General features: G+C 36.0%; 1 protein-coding gene across 1 annotated transcript in view; it reads right to left on the minus strand.

The window, feature by feature from the left end:
- LOC112127327 (netrin receptor unc-5-like) overlaps nt 1–22,074 on the minus strand; it is a 156,009-nt gene that overhangs the window by 132,740 nt on the left and 1,195 nt on the right. The gene's annotated exons all lie outside the window — the stretch shown is intronic.

Below are 22,074 nucleotides of genomic sequence, written 5' to 3' on the forward strand. Positions count from 1 at the left end.
GAAAGAGACCTCGTCCGTGCCCATTATGATATAATTGGGGTATTAACGACGTTTGTAATATGTTAAATCGTGTTAATTCGAATAGAGAAATGTCCAGTAAGATCGTGAACCCCCCCTTTCTTTTCCTAACATGTTAAACGTTCATTTTTCCGGAATGCTGCGCGTGGCGATTGGTAGAACCAAAAATAAAGCTATAACAGTCCTTGAAGGCTTGTTGTTGTTTGTTTTGATTTTGCTTTGTGTTAAATTGTAATATACTAGAAGTTAATAAAAAAGGAAAATTAATCAATTCTTTCATTCAAAATGTTAACTATGCTCTCAAAAATTACTAAAAAATGACACGCTTCCATTCGTGCCGACATACCTAACTTGTATCCTAACTTCTAACTGCCCACAACTTTATAGGATAGGGGATGTATCTATTAGGAATGAGAGTATAAGGACAGGTCAGAAATTACAAAAGAACAGAAAAAAAATGTATTGGCCTGATTTAATTAATGCGCATTTAAGAATAAAAATACGTGTATACACAAAACAGCTGTTAAATTCATGGCTGCCATGTTGGTTACTTACGCCTTAACGGATAGCAAAGTGACTACATTTTCGACCTAACGTTCTATTCTTACAAGTCTACGTCTTTATTTTTTTCGATCTAACAGGAACAGTTAACAGGGTTAACACAAAGATCATGAATACCCTAATATGAAAGGTTAAGAAATGAGCATATTTACAATGCAGAAAACTAGAAGCCTTCATATGCTACAGATTTCCTGCTTACCTATGAATCTTAAGGCAGCAGACACGAAATGAATTTAGTACCTCAGGGGCATAAGATTTTTTAAATGTATATAGTATGTGTTTATGTTTTGTGTATTGTGAATCTAAAATTATTAGCGTGAATGAGGGGATTATCCTTCACCCCGAGGAATAGCGATTACTCTGGTGTTTTGAATGTGATCAGACTTATTTGGTTATGGGAGCTGAAACGATACCGCCGACGTCGGAATATCCAGTTTCAAGACGTCGGAAGTGCGCTTCCGGCTATCCCACAAGGGGGCCGCGGCGGGTTTTCGGTGGCGTTGTCTACAAGGGGCATTTCACCGGGCCATTCCAAGGTTTCTTCTATACACTATTTCAGCCGGGGGGTTGGCTGTAGTCTAGCTATTTCCGGGAGGAGTTGGAAGCGTGAAATCTTTATGTGTAATGCGTTTGTGGTTTATTGTCCTCTTAATAGTAATTTTACAACCGACGTACCTTCGAGAGGTTAGCAAGTTAAGAGAAAACAGGAGCACAATATGAGGAAATAAGTAACAAAGATGAGCGAAAGGATAAGAATTGAACGTGCGATGACCCTTGATGTTTGACGGACTGTAAATAGTACATTCTACGAGGACTACGTTAAGATATTTAATCTTTATTCATAAATCTGTGATCCCGTATGAAAAATTGTTTTTTTCTATTAATAACTATTGAATTACTTACAATTCTTCCGAACTAATGTCTTATCCTTCTTTTAGGCCCGCATAATCGATTCTGGTTCGTTTTTTATTTCTATAGCCTATCGGTAAAGAGACAATCAGAAAAACACCCGCATCTGATTCAGCTCTCCCACATCCAAACCTAGAAAACAAATAATTTGTGGTCCCTGATTATTACAAAAAAATACTCTAATTCTCGGATCGTAGGGAAACCATGAGATATCCTCAGAATTTGAATAATTCCTTTTAAGTAGCATAAAACGCGTAGCGGGCATTTTTCCCCTGAAAACGGGCCCCGGGCGGCCGCCGGATGGATATATTTGACATTTTTGCCCCGCGGAAACCCACTTTCATCCCGCCGTAGGTCAAAGGATTCCGGCATGACTTTCACATTCTCCATGTCCTCTTAATATTGATAAATAGATAAAACTTCAGTTAAGGTTGGGATTTCTTCGAACACCTCATTCCACGAGACGGCTTGTCCGGTCGGTTCAATTTACTCACTCCATCGATCCGATCTGACCGGAAGAACAAACCCCGAATATAACCTGGCTCACGAAATAGTGTTTAAAAAAAGATTTCTAATGAAAAATTGAAAAGTCATTAATCACAAGCACGTAATTCATATTGACGTCGGTATTGGTGAACGGCAGGTTTTTTATTTAGGCTGGATAAATAATCAGCGTTGTTGTTGAGGGATTTTTATCAAACTTTCAGCTTATATTTAGCCTTTCTTAGGGTACGTGCGAATATATGTATTAAAATATAAATTAATTTATAACTTTTATGAAGGATGACTTATTTTTACAAATTAATTCAGGGCCGCTGGATTCGAACTTCCGAGATTTACCTTATGATGCTTAGTCACCATGTCAACACCATTGAGACCACTGATGCTCCAATGTACAATCATTAGTTAATTTTCCTCGAGGGTTCGCCACAGCAGAGGTCATATCCACCCTCAGGGTGCCGGTGTTAAAAAAAAAACAAAAAAACATTTAAGTATGTCGGGTTCGATTGCACGGCCACTGGATTGACCTATGACCTTCGTTGCAACCCCGGCCTCACGGGAGACGAAGGATCGGACCAGAAGCGATAGCGTTGAGAACGCTCGGACTACGCTGACGGAGTCCCTCGAATGCGTGAGAAGTGGCGGATTGGGAACGGATAGTGGTCGATGGTGCCTGCATTGGCATCCTTTACCGAAGGAAGTTTTCTCTAAGGGGGTGGTAGCAATTCCACTCTAAACAAAACCGCGGCGGGAGCGGATCTGGAATTCTTACGCTGGAGGAGCCCCAATACTCTGGGAGATAGAGTGGCCTTCTCTATCAAGGGAGTGCGTGGGAGACCAGGCTGATGCATTTCAGCCACTTTGGGTAGCCCTTTACGCGCGGCATAAGGTCTGATGCACAATGCTAACCCGACCACTCGGAATGGGCTGGGACGGCTTCTACACCAACGCTTATGGCTGTAACGCACATTCAGTCGTGAGCTGTAGTGCGTTACTCATCTTGAGAAACCAAACGTCCGGTAAGGCCACAAGTCAGGTACGGACTCTAAAGATCCTCATTGTCCATTTAAGGACGACAGAGTATTTGGGAACGCATGTATAGTTAAAGAACTGAGCTTATATAAATCAATGTTTGTTTAAGAAATCCTCTCTCTCTTTCTCATTCGAGTCAAACCCAATACCCCGGAGAAAAACGTTGGAGGTTCTGGTAAGATTGACATAAATGAACAACCAAAGGTTTCACCTCAGTGGTGATAAGAAAGACGTTCCTAGCACGCAGATAACCAACATACGAAATCTGTTTAAAACCGTACCAACAACGGAGCTTAACGAAACCCTACTATTTTATATCAATTTGGCAAAGTGGTGAGATTTTAAAAATAAGAGTTATGCCGAGAATCGAACCCAGAACCTTAAGCTTATCAAAGACGAGTAAGAAGCCCAAACCTCTCAGCCACCGAGTTTCACCTTAATTTCCATATTTTAAATAAGTTAAAAATTAATTAAATATTTCGAAATAGTTAAAATTTTGCTTGGTTTTTTAAAAGCACTATAAATGTACGTCATTTGTACAAAATCGAACCATAAAATAATTTATGTGGCAATAAACCCTCTGTGTAATGTAGCAAATGAAAAAACCATAATATGTGCACGTGTCAACAAACAGTAATAATAGATGTCCTGATAACTTGATGCCCAAAAATTATAAATAATGTTTAGAAATTGAAAGGGCCGAAGTCGATATGCCGCAAGTGTGTATATTCGTCAAAGCAAAATAACTTCCCGTTCCATCCAATTTAAGGCGACCATATCGATTGAACTATAGACGTAATGAATCTCTTATGTCCTGAGTGTCGGAAGCGAGGATTGCGAAGAATCGGTTTTCGAAAATGTCGCAAAGATGCCCCGGTCAGTGCGGAGGGCTTCCTTCCCGCAATCATCGTGTCAGGAGATGACAAGTTGAATTGACCCGGGGCGCAATTACTTTCTGGACCCCTATAAAATTTATTGTTCTCATCCTCTCGATTCCGGCTCCTTCGCACCCTCGGACGACGGCCGGCGCTATTACCGGCAGGCGAGCCGGTCGACCAACGATGAATATGTATGTTTTTATTCCGGGGTGCTCAGAATTTAATTTCATCACGTAAACAAGGGGCCGTGATTTATGCTGGTGAGTTTCGGACATCGAGCATGCTATACAATCTTCGTGTTTTCACGGACGCCTTTCTTTCAACAGAAGACTGTTTACCTAAGTTGAGTCATATTCACAGAAAACAACGTAAATACTAAACTTTTAAGGTTTATCAGGATTTTCAAGGTAAATTTTTGCAATTTAAGCTCATTTAAAAAGTTTTTTAATGATGATTTTAATTATTTTAAAGACCCCTGACCATGAAAACCAAGACTACGGCAAAGCCCATGTGAAAACCAGGAGAGGCAGAATGCCCGTGTCGGTACATTATGAGTTTATCAACTTGGAGACCAACAACTTTGTCATCACATAATAACATTTAAACAATTAAATCTGATATATAACATTAGAGCATACAGGGCTGAAGCAAATAAATATGGATTTTTGGACTTCATATAAAAATATTTATTTAAAAATCGTGAGATGCGATCTGGTGTGATGTAGGTTTCAGAAAAATATTTTCTTTATCGTGCCAACGTTTCGATCTTTATTGAGATCATCTTCAGGGCTCAATAAGGATCGAAACGTTGGCACGATAAAGAAAATATTTTTCTGAAACCTACATCACACCAGACCGCATCTCACGATTTCTAAATAAATATAGATTAACGGTCACTAATCACCACACATTTATATAAAAAGGTAGCGAGTAAACCAGTCAATCAATAAACTCATGTGTGATTCTATTTGAATTTGTACGTCCTACTAACTATTGCGAGCACCTTGAGTTTTTTATGGACAAAATTTGACTCTTCAGTAAGAGGGTCTGGCAATTGTACATTTTTGTTGGAACTTATGAGACTTTATTATCATTATGAACTGGTGTTACGTAATAAAAGGCTTTGCAACTTAAGTACACACGAACGTACATACATATATTGTAGCCTAACCTAAGGTTGGAGGTTGTAAGGATATTGGATATTCCGGTGAGGACAAATCATTCACGCTAATCAATACATTCACACTAATGAGAAACTACTATACGAACAATTAAAAATTTCCAGGGGGTTATAGGACGGTGTGTCACCATCATCCCTAAAAAAATCATAAAACTAACTTAGGCTGTTGGGTCAGTGGGGTAATTTATACTCTGATACCGACCCACTTACACGTATAAATATAATTTACTAAATGCTCCTACAGAAAACTTTTTTAGAAACGATGTTACAAAAGTTAATCTTCAAAAACTAGCAGTGGTAAATAACTAACCTTGGTGGGTCTCTGAGCCTATATTCTGCTACAAACTCCCCCATTCACTGAAACACTCACGCTAATAAATTCATTCCCTCTATATTGGAAAAACGACGTGTGGAGAGTTATCAATTTTTAATAATATGGTTTATACGTTTCGTTTAATTCCATTCACTAGGTACAGCAGCTGCGTATCTAGCCGAAGATCGTGGGTTCGAATCCCGCTCGTGACACTGACTTTTTTATCTAAAAACCTTAATTAATTGAAAGTTACGTTTAATTATTTATAGTTCCAAATATGCCGTTTGAATGACAGGACATAATTTTCATGTTCATTGTTTAACATTATGTGTTCAGAATTGGATATAATACATCGATGAACTGGATAATTTCTAGATGTCTTATTTACCTCTAGATTCATTCGTTTTTATTGTTTAAACATATTATTATAATTAGTTACCATATTTAATATTTAAAGGAAACTGCTATGATAAAATAAAATTACGTTTTTATAACAAAATCGTTGACACAGCTTAACATACGTTCTGAAATATTATCTACAGCTTTACATGTAGACATATTTCATAACGTATACTAATATTTGGTAGATGGAGCCTCTAAAGATAAATAATACTTTTGTAACAAACAAATTACACACAGAGAGGAAAAAATATTGGCCACCCTTAATATTTTTAATTATCTCTTAGATAATCATTCCTCCATTGATTATGTTAAACCAATATTTAATCCGTTTTAAAGGATTAGAAATAAAACACAGATAAAGTCTCCCACTTGTGTTTACAATTGGGTTTTGTAAATAAATCTTTGAATGGTCAATCCCTTTTTTGTTGGTTTTCTGTTAAGCTTGTTTCTAAAGTTCCAGTAGATTTACTTATTTTAAGTTGTGCCATTTTTACGTTCTAAATTTATTCGAGTGATGGTATTAAATTGACACAAATTTGGCTAAAAACATAGCATTTCAGGAATAGCATTCCTCGAACTGTCCGCTACCAAGATACACGAGGTGAGTCAAGAAGGCATGGATCAAGTCACTGTTGATATAAAGACTTCAACAAGTTAGAAATGTCAATGTCTGCTTACGCACAGGTAAGGCGAAGACTTTCAAAAAGCTGGAAGGCCTCTCACTAGTCAAGAAAGCACAGAACAGCATGGCTAATTGTCGCAAGAAATCACATCAATAGGTTTGAGTAAGTGTGGACTAAAATCTTGGTTTCGGATGAGTCAAAGTTTAGTTTGACGCCGAGAGAGGGTTTGGAGAAGAACAGGAGAGCGATTTATCCCTGCACCATTTTCACTCAGGAGGAACTACGAAAGTGGCGGTGTAATGGTTTGAGCAGTCATTTCTATGGAAGGTCTCACAAACATGATCTTCATCGACGGTTCCCAAACGGCTGCGTGATTCATTGAAGATATGTTATCAGAAGAAGCTGTTTCTTATATGCCACTAGTCGGCGGCGATGTTATTTTTATGTATGAGAATACAAGGCCCCACACGACTAGGTTCGGTGACTTCTTGAAACAGACTTCAACTCAATGTTTGTAGTGGCCAGCATGCAGTCCCAACTTAAACCCTATTGAACACCTTTAGGACGAGTTATCAAAGGGATAAAAAGCCGATCGAGAGAATGCAAGAGAATTTGCAGAAATGAAGAATGCTGTTTTGGAACAGTATGAAATATTCCCAGCACTACATTCAAAACTTCATAAAATCGATGCCACGTCGACTGCAAGCGGTGATTAAAGCAACATGAGGAAATAGTCCGTACCGAATTGAATATTTTCTTCATTGGGGGTTAAGATGGGAAGTTAGTGCCCGACTGGATCGAGGTCACGATAACCCAAGTGGTAGAGTAGCGGCGTATCAAGCCGAAGGTCGTGGGTTCGAATCCCATTCTTGACACTGACTTTTTTATCTCAACTACAAACTAAATTAATTGAATGATATTAATTGGTCAAGCGGATCACCAAAACTTGTGTATTTTCTTCATTGTTTCAACATGTATGGTAAAATTGTTTTACTCTGTATAATTTTTTATTTAGCTATATCTTATATTTTTTTTTCGAAAATATCAAGTAACAACAAAAAACAAAATTGATAACGAATTACTAAAACAAAAGAGGTTGGACACGTTTTTTGCCCTCAGTGTATTTGTTCGTTATCCTCCATTTTTTGGCATACCGATCCTCTTAATGACCTTGCATGGGTCCCTGGGCATTCGGGGCATAGAGGTATGGAAAACGTTGACATATTGGCCAATGAGGGAGCTAGAATGGTTCTCAAGGTCTGAACCCTACTGCGGCTTAGCATAACAATGCCACAAGTATGAGGCACACAAAGAGATTCATAGAAGGGCCATCCGCAAAACAATTACTGACAGGCAACTGCAACCGAACCAGGATTCTGCTGGACTCCTGACAGACACTGCCAATTATTAAAGCACATGCACCGTATAGGAGTACAGACAGAAGAAAAGACTGTGTGCAGGCAAAGGAGGAGAACCGCACAACACACTTTACGTTTCTGTGAAGGTAGGCCAGGTTCTTGCAACCAGAACAGAAAAAACCGCAAGCACCTACACTAAGGAGCCGCTGGCAAAGCTCTAGAGGCTGATTAAGAACCTTAAGCTGGCCAGTAAGTTATAAAAAACAGGGAAGCACAATAGGCCAACAACAACACTATTACGGAAGAGGTGCAGAAGACCCCGTGGCCGCCTCTTTTATCCATATCCCTATCTCTATCCTATCAGTCGCGTTTCGGCTTTTCGCCATCTTCATTGTTGAGCCATTCAAGTATACAGTGCAGTCTAGTTTTCATAAAGCAGAGTTTTCACTACCTTGTAAGTTAATTTAAAAGTTCCTAGGAGTTCCGTTAGCATTAAATTACCATAATCAGAATTTCAAAGGTCAAACCAAGAGGTAGTATGGGTCAAGGTTTTCATATAATAAGTAATAACAGGAAGCTTAAACGAAAGAAAGGCATAATTCGCGTTGACACACTGTCGATGTTATATTGTCGAAATGGTCTTTCTAGTTTAAATATTATGAAATGAGATCGAAATAAGAGCCTCGTAATTTTCGAATAATTTCCACCATTGTTCAAATCCAGCAAATTTGAAATGAAATTTAACAACAAATCTTGTAGTTATGTGCGTTGGCCTTGTGATGGAACGCTGGAATGAAAAATGTAGAGTTAAAATGATGAAAATCCGTTTTTACGCTGTCTTCAAGATAATACTTTTCTATACTTCAAAGCGTTGATGAAAAGTTTTAAAGCTAATAAATTTTGCCATCAGCGAGATAGCAGAATAAAAATAATATCTAATTACTTACTTTTCAGGAAATACTAAACTATAATACTAACTAGATATTAGAAGATATTTGAAATTGTTTCTCCTTGAATCTCACTTAAAAAACTGTATTACAAAAATATGTTCGTTTAGAATGTTCTAAAAACTAATTCTTTTTGAAAGTTTGCTGAAAAAAGAGCGTAAATCCTTTGTTGTAAGCACTATTTTGATTACAGATTAGACATTCATTTTTCGAATATTGCATGTATAAGAGGTGTTGACCAAATCCTGACCAAGCATAATTGAAGTCCTTTGACTAGACTAGAAGGAACAGGGCGGCAGTGTTGGCTTTGGGATAATCACAAGACATTTTCACCCCCTGTGTAAATATTTTTCACCTGATAAACTGCAGTTCGTTCCAAGACAGATTTTATTACTCCACAAGAGTCATGTATTAGTCGGGACCCGTGGCGGAAATTCTGGTTTTTCCAGGCACCGGTTTTCGGACGGAAGCGAAGCCACACGCTATGCTGAAGCCTTATCTCAACAACCTTGCTATCGCGCCCTGCTCGGCTGTACTCAACTTCCGCTACCCCTTTTTTACCCCTGGCCGCCGCCCCTTTCCAATCCTCTCTAAAAGCCCCTCTTTATGATTCTAGAGATACAACTGGATACACTTCTACCCCTGAACCACTCGAACAAACACGTTTCCCACCCCCTGTCGTGAAATTATCTCACTATTTCAAAAGGACATCCGGACCTTCGTTTTCACGGTTTTTTCCTATTCTGAGGTGTACGTTTATCTGACAAATGATAATAACGTATATTTTTCATTCTGAGACTTCAAATTTACCAGGCCAAATAAAACATGTACAACCTAATTTGTACATAGATTCTTCTTGATTAAATTATTATTTATTTTTCTCACGGCAATTACAAAACATTATTGAAGTTATGTGTGGTGTTTAGTGCCCGTTAGTTAATGGTTATTTGGAGATCGTGAGATGCGGTCTGGTGTGACGTAATTTTTATAAAAACATTTTCTCTATCGGGACCGCGGTAGCCGAGTGGTTACCGTGAGAGACTCTCGGCTCATAGACGCCGCGGTCGTGGGTTCGATTCCCACCGTCGCCTCTGGCCCTTTTTTCACGATACCCCCCCAAATATGAACACACATAGAAGAATTCGTCACCATGGTTAATATGCATATATCATAAGGCAAAAAAATTACTTTATCGTGCCACCATTTCGATCTATAATGAGATCATCTTCAGGGCCTGGGATTTATAAACATTGTTTAAATTTTAAAAATACATGTAGAACGTGAAAGGAAATGAATTTATACAATGCTAGAAAATTTTAGATAAATAAATAAATTTATACAATGCTATTAAATTTTAATTTAAAAAAATGAATTTATACAATGCTAGAGCAGGGCCGGCGATGACCTCAGCTGTTTGTTGGCCCATAAACTTCCCACTTATTACAATGCTAGAAAATTTTAGATTTTAAAAAATAAATACATTTATACAATGCTAGAAAATTTCAGATTAGAATTTTTTTAATCTAAAATTTTCTAGCATTGTATAAATTATTATTTTTCAATCTAAAATTTTCTAGCATTGTATAAATTCATTTTTTATCTAAAATTTAATAGCAATTTATAAATTCTTTTTTTTAATCTACAAATTTCTAGCATTGTATAAATTATTATTTTTCAATCTAAAATGTTCTAGCATTGTATAAATTCATTTTTCATCTAAAATTTAATAGCAATTTATAAATTCTTTTTTTTAATCTCCGATTTTCTAGCATTGAATAAATTCATTTTTTTTTATCTAAAATTTAATAGCATTTTATAAATTCATTTTTTACTCCAAAATTTTCTAGCATTGTATAAATTCTTTTTTTTTTATTTAAAATTTGTTAGCATTGTATAAATTCCTTTTTTATCTAAAATTTTCCAGCATTGTATAAATTCATTTTTCAATCTAAAACTTTTTAGCATTGTATAAATTCCTTTTTTATCTAAAATTTTCCAGCATTGTATAAATTCTATTTTTTAATCTAAAATTTTTTTTTTTATCTAAAATTTTCCAGCATTGTATAAATTCATTTTTTAATCTAAAATTTTCTAGCATTGCATAAATTCATTTTTTTAATCTAAAACGTTCTAGCATTGTATATGTTCATTTATTTAATCTAAAATTTTTTAGCATTGTATAACATCTTTTTTATCTAAAATTTTCTAGCATTGTATAAATTCAATTTTTTATCTAAAATTTTCTAGCATTGTATAAATCTATTTTTTCATCTAAAATTGTCTAGCATTGTATAAATTTATTTTTTAATCTAAAAGTTTCTAGCATTGTATAAATTCTTTTTTTATGATCTAAACTTTTCTAGCATTGTATAAATTCCTTTTTTTCACATCCTACATGTATTTGTAAAATTTAAACAATATTTATAAATCTCAGGCCCTTAAAATGATCTCTATAAAGATCGAAACGTTGGCACGATAATGAAAATGTTTTTCTAAAACCTACTTCGCACTAGACCGCATCTCATGATCTCTAAATAGTCATTAATGAAGATGTTAATTACAAAATTATGTTAAGAAAGGGTAAGATTAAAGTAAATTAAGTAATACCTACGTACAGATAACATATCACAGCCGTAATAAATAGTACATGTCAATTACATTTATACCATTACAATTTATGATTTCAGTAACATAAATTAATTTTTTTTTATTAGTACAGTTCAATTAAGGTAGTATTTTTTGTCTTGGCTTTTTAATGAATCTTTGTTTAGATTTTGTTTGATGCTTTGTGTGTGGTCCTGAAGAGGCCCCGAACATGTGTCGCCTAATCCTCGACGTCCTCCACTTATTATACATCCTGTTTGGATCTCCCTTGCTCAAATAACAAAGATAGAATATTTTAATTAAGTCCTAATTTGTATTATTTCATTTTACAAAAGCGAAATGTTCATTATGAATTTTCTGTGTGTCGAGTCTGGAGGAACTCTTTTCCGGCGAGATTTTATTTTATTCCCATGGATAAACAAGGCACAGACCTTGTTATTTATAGATGTAATGCGAAGAGAGCCAGGTTTCCCTCCTTTCAATCTTGTTTGATGGACGTTGCAGTTGACCCGGTACTTAACTTATGGAGCTACATGAAGTCCCCCCCATCGTCGAAAGTTGATTTATTGTTTTTCCCCTGTAATGTTAAAACGTCAACTTCGCATTGAATTAAATTTTAAAAAGAAAAGAGTATAATTAAAACGCAGCAATAAACGTCTTGAAAGGTTGTCTTTTTATCTTTTACGGGAAACTTCAGAGCATATTAATTCAAAGTCTTTATCAGGTGATTTAACGAGATCTTTGTTTTCTTGTTCTATTTTTCTACACAGACTGAAATATACGAAAAAGTTCAAAAATCAAATAAAGGTAGATAAATCCTTAGATTTTCTCCTCTGGAGTATGGGGTAATAAACCAATAGTTCGATAGTTGGCTAGCATCTTTGCTGTTTTTTAACAGTCAGAAAATGTTTCGGCATTTCGCCATCTTCAGAGTTTGGATGTTTTTTTACAAGAGTTCGCAAAGCAGAGGTCATATCAACCCTCAGTGTGCCGGTGTTTTTGAAGACAATTTGTATGTTGGGATCAATGCAGGGCCGCAGGATCGAACCCGGGACCGTTACCTTACAGTGATGACGCAACCCCTAAACCGTTGCGTCCACCGACGCCCCGGGGGGTGATTTCTTGTTAATACTAAAGAGAAATGCTGAAAAGCGACTGACTGACAAAAATCAATGATGATAGGCAAACCCAGATGATAGGTAATTATGTAAATAACGATAGAAGATCAACCGAAGTCGCGACCAGGTTAAGTTTTTTTGTTATTCAAATAACTAAATGAAAAATTAAAATTTAAATTTAAAAATTAAAAGTATAAAATCAATTATAATTTCAACATTGTGATTGTTGACAATACAGCTTGGGGGAAGTGTTTCCGAATTGCAGGTGGTAGAGAACTCACGACCACGGGGTCGGTGACGGACTGACCGCAGTTGACATCTTGATCACTCGGGTCTGTGGTCCCTTCCCAGTAGATAAATTACCAAAACAACCCATATAACAAAATTCAGTAAAATTGAAGGTCATAAAATTTTTAGACATAAAATCAAGAAGATTACAAACACACGGACCTAAACCTCAAAGAATCATATTTCTTGATATGATCCGTTATATTTAGTGGTCGATTGACCAAGTTACTTTTTTCAATTAATTAATCTTTTTTTATAAGGTTTTGGTTGAAATGAAAAAGTTGGTGCTACGAGCGGGATTCGAACCCGGGACCTTCGGCTAAATTCGCAGCCGCTCTACCACTTGAGCTATCGTGACTTCCGTCCACTCGGACACCAATTCCCCATCTCAACCTACAGCCTTTCGAATTTTTTTTCTCCTTTTTGCCATTTTTCAAATGGCGTGTAATCATGATTCGATTCTCGGCGACATATGAAGTGTTCGAGTGGATCACGATAGCTCAAGTGGTAGAGCGGCTGCGAATTTAGCCGAAGGTCCCGGGTTCGAATCCCACTCGTGGCACTGGCTTTTTTGTTTCAACCAAAACCTAACATTAAATTTAATTAATTGAAAGAAGTAATTTGGTCAATAGACCACTAAATATAATGGATTTAATAAGAAAAACGTAGAATAACTTCACTAACAGCTCCCCGTGGCCACTTAATTATTATTATTGACCACACAAGCTTATGGGAAATATTTAAATTATGGAACAAAAATTCGAAATTAAAGAACAAGATTAAATTTTATAAATATTTAGAAATCGTGAGATGTGGTGTGGTGTGATGTAGGTTTCAGAAAAACATTTTCTTTATCGTGCCAACGTTTCGATCTTTATTGAGATCATCTTCAGGGCTCAAAGTGTTTGTCTTCTGGGTAATTATGCCATTCTTGCGTGTCGTGTTGAGAGTGCTCATAATTATAAATTTTATAATTAAAAACGGGATTTTTGCTTTCATTTGGCCTTCCAAATTACGTATTATTAAGAATTCTCGGCGAAATTTAAACATTTCCATAGGCTTGTATGGCCAATAATTATAATAATAATTAAGTGACCACGGGGAGATGTTAATGAAGTTATACTTCGTTTTACTTATTAAATCCATTATATTTAGTTGTCTATTGACCAAATTACTTGAAATTTCTTGATATTTTTGAGATGATCTAATTTATATGAATCTAAAGGTCTAAGCTCAAAATGTGTGTGTATTAATTCGTTTGGTGAGGACCAAAATTTATAGATAAGTTTGAACGGTTTGGTTTATTTACATGTTTGTCTTTTCTCTCCTGCGCTATCTTACCAAACCCACTTCTTTGTTTATTTTTCCTTATCGATATCGTATTTCTCTGTTCGGGTTATGTTTTAATATGACCGGTGGCAAAAGGTTGGATTTCTCATCATCGAGAAGGGTTGAGGCTTACATTAAACCTTTTGTAGACGTGATGTTAGCATTGTAAAGCGCGACTTGATCGGTCTGGTGTCAAATACCCAATGAATAGGCTGTGGTTTGCAGGGGCCTTTTGTCGTGAACAGGGTTTCGCCCTGACCCAGAAATAGGGAGGATTACCTACTCAGGCATTAGACATTTTCCCCGGGGGGAGAGGTTTTTGCGACCCTCCAGGTTGTCGAAACAGGGGAGTGATATATGAAACGTCTTTAGGGCTACTCGAGTCCCTGCTCTTTTCCTTCACGGCTTTTATTATCCGAAAATAGTAGGCCTCAAGAATATTCAGCCCCTCGACTGTTTTTCTAACAGAAAGCTACAGAATAAAGAATTACAGCTAAAGTCTTACAAAACCAGTTTCGTAATAATAGGTCTGGAAACATCCTGACTCACGAGTCTGGATCCATTAAAGTTCCAAAAAATTGTGACGAACCATTATCAGAAAGAACAACAAACCAATGCTAGAAGCAGATGTCTAAAAATATTCATCTATACAATATAAGTCTCAAACGAGTCCACTTCTGTTTAATGGCAGCCACTTTCAAAACGGGAGGTCTTGTATGGCAATAAAACCCTTTGCCTTACTTCATTATATCCGGAGAGACACATTTACAACCAAACGAAACTTCTAACGAGATCCAACATTTAAAACAGGGTCTGTTTAAGAGTTATTGATAATTTTAACCAAGCACTTTAAAAAGACATCCACAGTGTTGTACATTTTATGTATTTATTTTTAAACGCCAGTAAGAACGAATCAAAAGGATTTCTTCAAATAATATATTTCAAAAATGTAATGGGAAATGTTTACCGTTTGTTAATTTGATACATATATTAACGCAGTACAATCTGCCTAGAACCTACTTCGTTTTTTTTGTTCATTTAATAAATCTTATATAAATCTTACTAGAGATATCGATTTTTTTAAGTCTTAACTCAACAACAGCACTTACCCCCATGTAGCGCCCGAGCTTGGAGCGTAGATATATAATACATTCGCCCACCGTTTTATTCAGGAAGAATATTTGACAATTATTCAAAAGTTTATTTGACAATTCAATTTAGCTAAGCTAAGTAAATCTCTAAATAAGTATGTAATGTAAAAGTAAAGTAATTCCTGTCATGTAGGAGCGCTTAACGTACAACACCTGTAGGGTGTCGTTTATACCAATAAATGTAATTCTAGACGGGGTACATCACCAGGATTTTTTTTAATGGAATGATTCGTTTTATCTAAATTGCTTGTAGGTACTTCTTATACTGCTTGTGCAATTCCACTACGTTTTTATAAACGACTGACTAAACGCAGCTCACAACTTGTACATCAAATTTACTTCTTGTAATAATTAGTAGTGACGACAGCTCAAGAGGTAGGGCAGCGGCGTATTTAGCCGAAGGTCGTGAGTTCGAATCCCGCTCGTGTCACAGAAATTTTTATCTCAGCCAATGACACGATAGCTCAAGTGGTTAGAGCAGCGGCGTATTGAGCCGAAGGTCGTAGGTTCGAATCCCGCTCGTGACACTGACATTTTTATATCAACCAATGACACCATAGCTCAAGTGTTTAGAGCAGGGGCGCATTGAACCGAAGGTCGTAGGTTCGAATCCCGCTCGTGGCATTGACTTTTTATCTCAACCAATGACACGATAGCTCAAGTGTTTAGAGCAGCGGCGTATTCAGCCGAAGGTCGTAGGTTCGAATCCCGCTCGTGGCACTGACATTTTTATATCAACCAATGACACAATAGCTCAAGTGGTTAGAGCAGGGGCGCATTGAACCGAAAGTCGTAGGTTCGAATCCCGCTCATGACACTGACATTTTTATATCAACCAATGACACGATAGCTCAAGTGTTTAGAGCAGCGGCGTATTGAGCCCAAGGTCGTAGGTTCGAATCCCGCTCGTGACACTGAAATTTTTATATCAACCAATGACACGATAGCTCAAGCGGTTAGAGCAGCGGCGTATTTAGCCGAAGGTCATAGGTTCGAATCCCGCTCGTGGCACTGACTTTTTTATCTCAACCAGTACCTTACATAAACATTAATTAATTGAAAGAATTAATATAATGGAATTAGTAGTAAGTTGATTTCATTTAAAACCCAATTATTATCGCCTTTCCAGTTTGACTTTAACCATAACCACATTGTATATGCTTTCTCTAAATGTCGAATAAATCGTTTAACATCCTAAAATATCCTTTACTTTTTTTGTATCCTTTTTCTTCGTCTTGGTTGTGTTGTTTTTAAGAATTTATTTGTAACTTTTTCAAGACCGAACCTGTCACACCTTCAGCAATTTTCTCCGGAGTACTAATTGTAAACATAAGTGAACAATTTATGTTCATCGGTACTGATCAGTTTTGGTATTCATCATCTTCGGTATGGCCAAATTTCATACAATATCAGCGGACTGCCAAATTGCAAATTCACCACTACTCAGACCCTCGGAAAAATCTCAAAATTTAATAGTAATGGCTCAGCGTTCCGTAATTACGGATTTGTCTCGGTTTTAGTTTTTCTTAACTGTGTCCTCACATAAAATTAACCACGTGATAGCAAATTTAAATGTATATTTTATATTATTTATGCGATTTTAATGGCATTTGATTCAGATTAGCCGCAGTATGTTGATAAATGAAAAGACGCTTTTTTGTCTGGTGGGGAAGGGATAGCAATTCCACGGGAGAGACCGGGAATCGAACCGCGGGATTTACGAGCTAGGGCCTGACCTGCTAACCAATTTGTTATAGTATTTGGTTGGATATTTAGAAAAACTTTGTTAGTGACTCGTTGTAAAGTTTAACTCATTATTGAAATTAAATATACCTCTGATCGGAAAAATCAGGATTTATTTAGAATTTAGTTTTATTATTATTGCACCTTTCTGGAAGTAATAGTTAATTAGGATTTGTTCATCCTTCGGAAACCGGTTTCCAGTGGTGTGGCAAATGCGTTTCGAATTATTCGAACATTTTGCAAGTGTTAAATCTGTTTAGCTTACGATGACTCGGCACCGGAGGCGATAATGACGCGTGATAAGTCGTGCGAACATGCCGATTCATTCTGTTTAAAAATAAAGATAATTTTATTACGTACAGAAACGTCGCCTGTTAAGTAAGTCAATTCATCTGAACAAATTACACCGAGGAAGACTTACAAAAACCGATAAAATAACTTAAGTCAGTCAAAATTGTGATAATGGTAATAAAATTCACATTCAACAATTTTTTTTAATGAACCTCAATAAAACAATCCAGTTTGAGTGAAAAATGTCCGTCCAATTAGTGAGCGTTTTCACTGTTCTGAACAATGGTGGTACAATTCTAAATAACCGCATTTATTTCACAATTACCAGACCTCTGATGAACGTATTTTCACCAGGTATTGCAGGGCTATATAATGAACAATCATCATCCGCCATTCATGGTACTAAAGTACATTATATTTATTTCCATTAAATTCTCTAATTTCGTGGTCCGCTTGACCAATTAATATATTACAATTAATTAAGGTTTTTAGTTGAGATAAAAAAGTCATTGGCACAAGTGGGAGTCGAACTCACGACTTTCAGCTAGATACGTAAAACGATTAAATAGTAATAACTACAATCCGTCCGTAACGTGGATATTTTGAGATTTTTTAAATTTAAATTGAACATCAAGATTTCATTAAGTTTAAATGAACATAAATTGAAATTAATATATGTTTAGCGGGCTTAATTGACCTATTTAGTTATTTAAATTAATTATACTTCTTATCTAAGCTCTTTTTTGAGATGAAAAAGCAAGTGTCACGAGCAGGATTCGAACCCGCAACCTTCGACTCAATACCACTGCTTATAAATTGGAATAAAATTAACTTATAATTATGGCACATAAGACCCATAAATATTATTTTTATACTGGAAAGGATGAAAAAGCCATACTACAGGTTTAGGGAGTGAATACCTTCCTGTGATAGCAGAAATTTCAAAGAAAACTTACTTATAATTTACAAATTTTACATTAAACTGATCATAAAAATTGTAATAGGTAGTTCGGGTGTTTCGCGCTTGATCATCCACTATGTTGTACAGCAGTTTAGGGCCCCCAAAACGGAACAATCATTAACGACATAATTAAATTTTAGAGGCATCGAGAAGAAAGGAGAGTATTCGCCAATCAGCATCTCCCTTGGGCATTTCAACAATGAGAGGGCTTCTTTTTTTATTAAACCTCTCAACTTTTTTCTTCTTTGGGTTTTGGCCATAAAAGGCCCGGACAGTGTGTGGAGAAGACGTGGAAAACTTCTCATGTCATGTCTAAGCATTTTCAAAGACACGTTTCTTTTAATTCAAGGGTCCAGCAATTTCTTACGATGTATCGGGATAAGAAATATCCTGATTTAACTATACAACGAATCTTTCAATTAATTAATCGTTTTGTAAGGTATTGGTTGAAATGAAAAAGCTAGTGACACGAGCGGGATTCGAACCCACGACCTTCGGCTAAATACGACTCTGCTCTACGTCTTGAGCTATCCAGACTTCGATCCACTCGGCCACCAATTTCCCATCTCAACCTACATTTCGAATTTTCCCTCGTTTTTTGCTATTTTTCAGACAACGAATGTAAAAGTTAATTCAGCTCAAAATCGAAGAGAATTGTTAACTTATAATGCGAATGAAGAGAAAATTGCCAGACTATGCCTGAGTAGTATTGAGATGAATTTTGAGTATAGTATATTTTTTATTCTTTTTACAAAAACGTCAATCTTTGTTTTAACATTAATCTGCAGTAAAAATATATGTAATATTATTTAAAAAACACATACAAAAACATCTGCGATACTGTTCGAAATAAAATGTACCGTTCATATCAAGCATACCATTCCAAAACTGATAAAACGCCTCAGTTTTTGTGAAATTTGCCAATCTCTTGAAAATTCCCGTTTAAACAAAACGAATTTTTAACATTCTTCGCAGCAGTTTAAATGTTATAGGTATGTGCCAGCGAAACGGCCGTCAGATGGACTGAAAGGGCGACTCGTATTTTAGACAATTTAACATAAATTCACAAACGGAGTTTCGTGGTCCGCTTGACAAATTAATATCTTTCAATTATTTAGGGTTTTTAGTTGAGATAAAAAAGTCGTATATAGCGGAAGATCGTGGGTTCGAATCCTGCTCGTGACACTGACTTTTTATCTTAAATTTTAAAATTCTCTTCATGCTGATGAAAAATCAGTAGATAATAAAAAGATCCTGTTAGTGGCAAGTCCATATTTTCCAAAAGTAAATGGAAATTGTTTCCTCTAGTCGGAGTCAATAAGAAAACCCGTTTTTGCGACATTGCCTCATTTTACAATATACTATCACCGAATTCCTTTTTTTCATCTCAATGTAGATGTGAGTATTAATATAGCAATTGCTGCTTAATATGTGATCCATCCGATCAGTTAGTTTTAGCTTGGCGAACATACAATAAAAAACAGGTTTAATTTTTTTCTTTATAAAACTTATTAAATCTATAATAATCAATACACAAAACCGTCAAAATATACCAGTTTTATGTATTTTGCGCCGTAAGAAACCGTTTTGAGGATATTATGCGTCATTTACATTTTGCCAATAATAGTGACCACTTCATCGATAGAGAAGACAGACTTTGGAAAATAAATCCATCACTGAATCACCTAAAAGAAAATTTTATCGATATGCCATCTGGACCGTAGATGTGGCTCTAGAAAATGCCTGGTTTTTATACAGAGCCTCTCCAGGAAGTGTTGCGAATGAACTGCTTGAAAGATTCGGAAATGCACCTGAACGAACGGGGTATCAACTGTTATGAGCAGGATTTCGTCGGGGACCCGATTCGACAAAATAGGGCATTTCCTTGGGACGAAAGAAAACCGAATACGATGTGGAGTAAGTAAATCTACAACTAAAAAAAATATGTACAATTTTTTAAATTAATTGGGGGATTCGAACCCACGACCTTCGGCTCAATACGCCGCTGCTCTAACCACTTGAGCTAGCGTGCGTACGAAACCCGATCGTGACACTAACTTTTTCATTTCAACCAATACCTTACATAAAGATTAATTAATTGAAAGAAATTATTTTAAACGGTGCAAATCATAAGAGATGCCACTTCTCAATAAGATCATGTGCGATGTATTTTACATTTTTTTTATTATAATTTCTCTAGGCGAATTAAGTATTATCACTTTTCTATACACTTGCAATTCTGCTTGCAGCATATGACTCCTCTCTTTCCTAAATTTTATTCCTACGTCTTCTTGTCAATTTTTCCAAGAAATAATCTCTTAAGTATCATATGTTCAGAGTACGATGTTGCTTTTTTCAAATCGTAGTAAGAAATGCCACTTCTCTATAAGATCATGTGCGATGTATTTTCCTTTTTTTTTAAATTTCTCTAGGCAAATTTAGTATTATTTCTTTTCTATACACTTGCAATTCTGCTTGCAGTATGTGACTCCTCGCTTTCCTAAATTTTCTTCCTACGTCTTCTTAACAATTTTTCCATGAAATAAACTTTTAAGTACCATATTTTCAGTATACGGTGTTGCTTTTTTCAAATCGTACTAAGAAATACCACTTCTCTATAAGATCATGTGCGATGTATTTAACATATATTGTTTTTCTTGTCATTTCTCTAGGCGATTTTCTTAAATTCTATACACTTGCAATTCTGCTTGCACCATGTGACTCCTCGCTTTCCTAAATTTTCTTCCTATCTCTTTTAAATACCATATTTTCAAGTCGCGCAGTGTTAATGATTCATAAAACTGTGCTCGTCGTATGTATTAAAAATTGATTTTCGAATTTAACCACAGATTTTGAGTTCAGACAGCGACACGGGCCGAAGTGTGAATCGAATACCCCGTCAACTCGAACTAATGACGTTTAAACAGTCACTTGAAACATTCCCATTTCGAGCGTTTCGATTATCAAATATTTAAAGAGCAAAATACACTCAGTCTTGGGAATTCAATGGGCAATTCTCATTTAAAAACATCAGGCTTCTCGACACTAAATAAAGGAAGTCGTGCGTCTTGAGTCGTGACTTACCGAAAATGAAATGAATAAAAAAACATAAAAACGGCGTTTATGCTGCTGCCTAATAAACGTTTAATAAAACACAGATTTCAAACGTGTATGATGTGTTTTGTGATTTTCTTTTCGTGTCTGGCGTTTTTCCTCACGATTTCGACCATCACGCACATTTTCTTTTTTATGTCCCTTACTTAAGCATTCGTAATAACATCAAGACACACTTATTTTAAAAGTAGTTACTTAAATTGTCCTCTTTTTTTTGTTTGCTTAAAATTGAAAAACGTGTTGTACAACTTCACAATTGAATTGATCGTGAGTATTTCTAAATAAATAGTCAAAATTTCAAATACAGATTAGGAGCCCTGTTGAAACAATTTTGTCAAATACCCGCAAGAACGCAGAAGCAACAACGGTTCTGACAGAAATACCGAACTGAGCGATTTTTAGACATGTACTTAGAAAAATAAGTTTTCAAAAAAGCAAGACAAAGGGACGTTTATGATAATTTTGGCCTAGCTGTTCTGTCTATCGGATTGCTTCTCGCCATCTTCAGCTTTTAATAAGAAGGCGATATAACGTAATGCGTCTGACAGATCAACACTTTCGGAAAATGTGCAATATGCAAGTCCATCGCTATGCAAACAATAAATAAATTATATTTATTGGTCTATTGACCAAATTACTTCTTTCAATTAATTAATCTTTTATGTTAGGTTTTGGTTGAAATGAAAAAGTCAGTGTCATGAGCGGGATTCGAATCTAACCCGAAGGTCGTGGGTTCGAATCCCGCTCGTGACA

This window comes from Cimex lectularius, unplaced genomic scaffold (genome assembly GCF_000648675.2).
Source record: "Cimex lectularius strain Harlan isolate CLEC.00 unplaced genomic scaffold, Clec_2.1 scaffold183, whole genome shotgun sequence".
Taxonomy (NCBI): Eukaryota; Metazoa; Arthropoda; class Insecta; order Hemiptera; family Cimicidae; genus Cimex; species Cimex lectularius.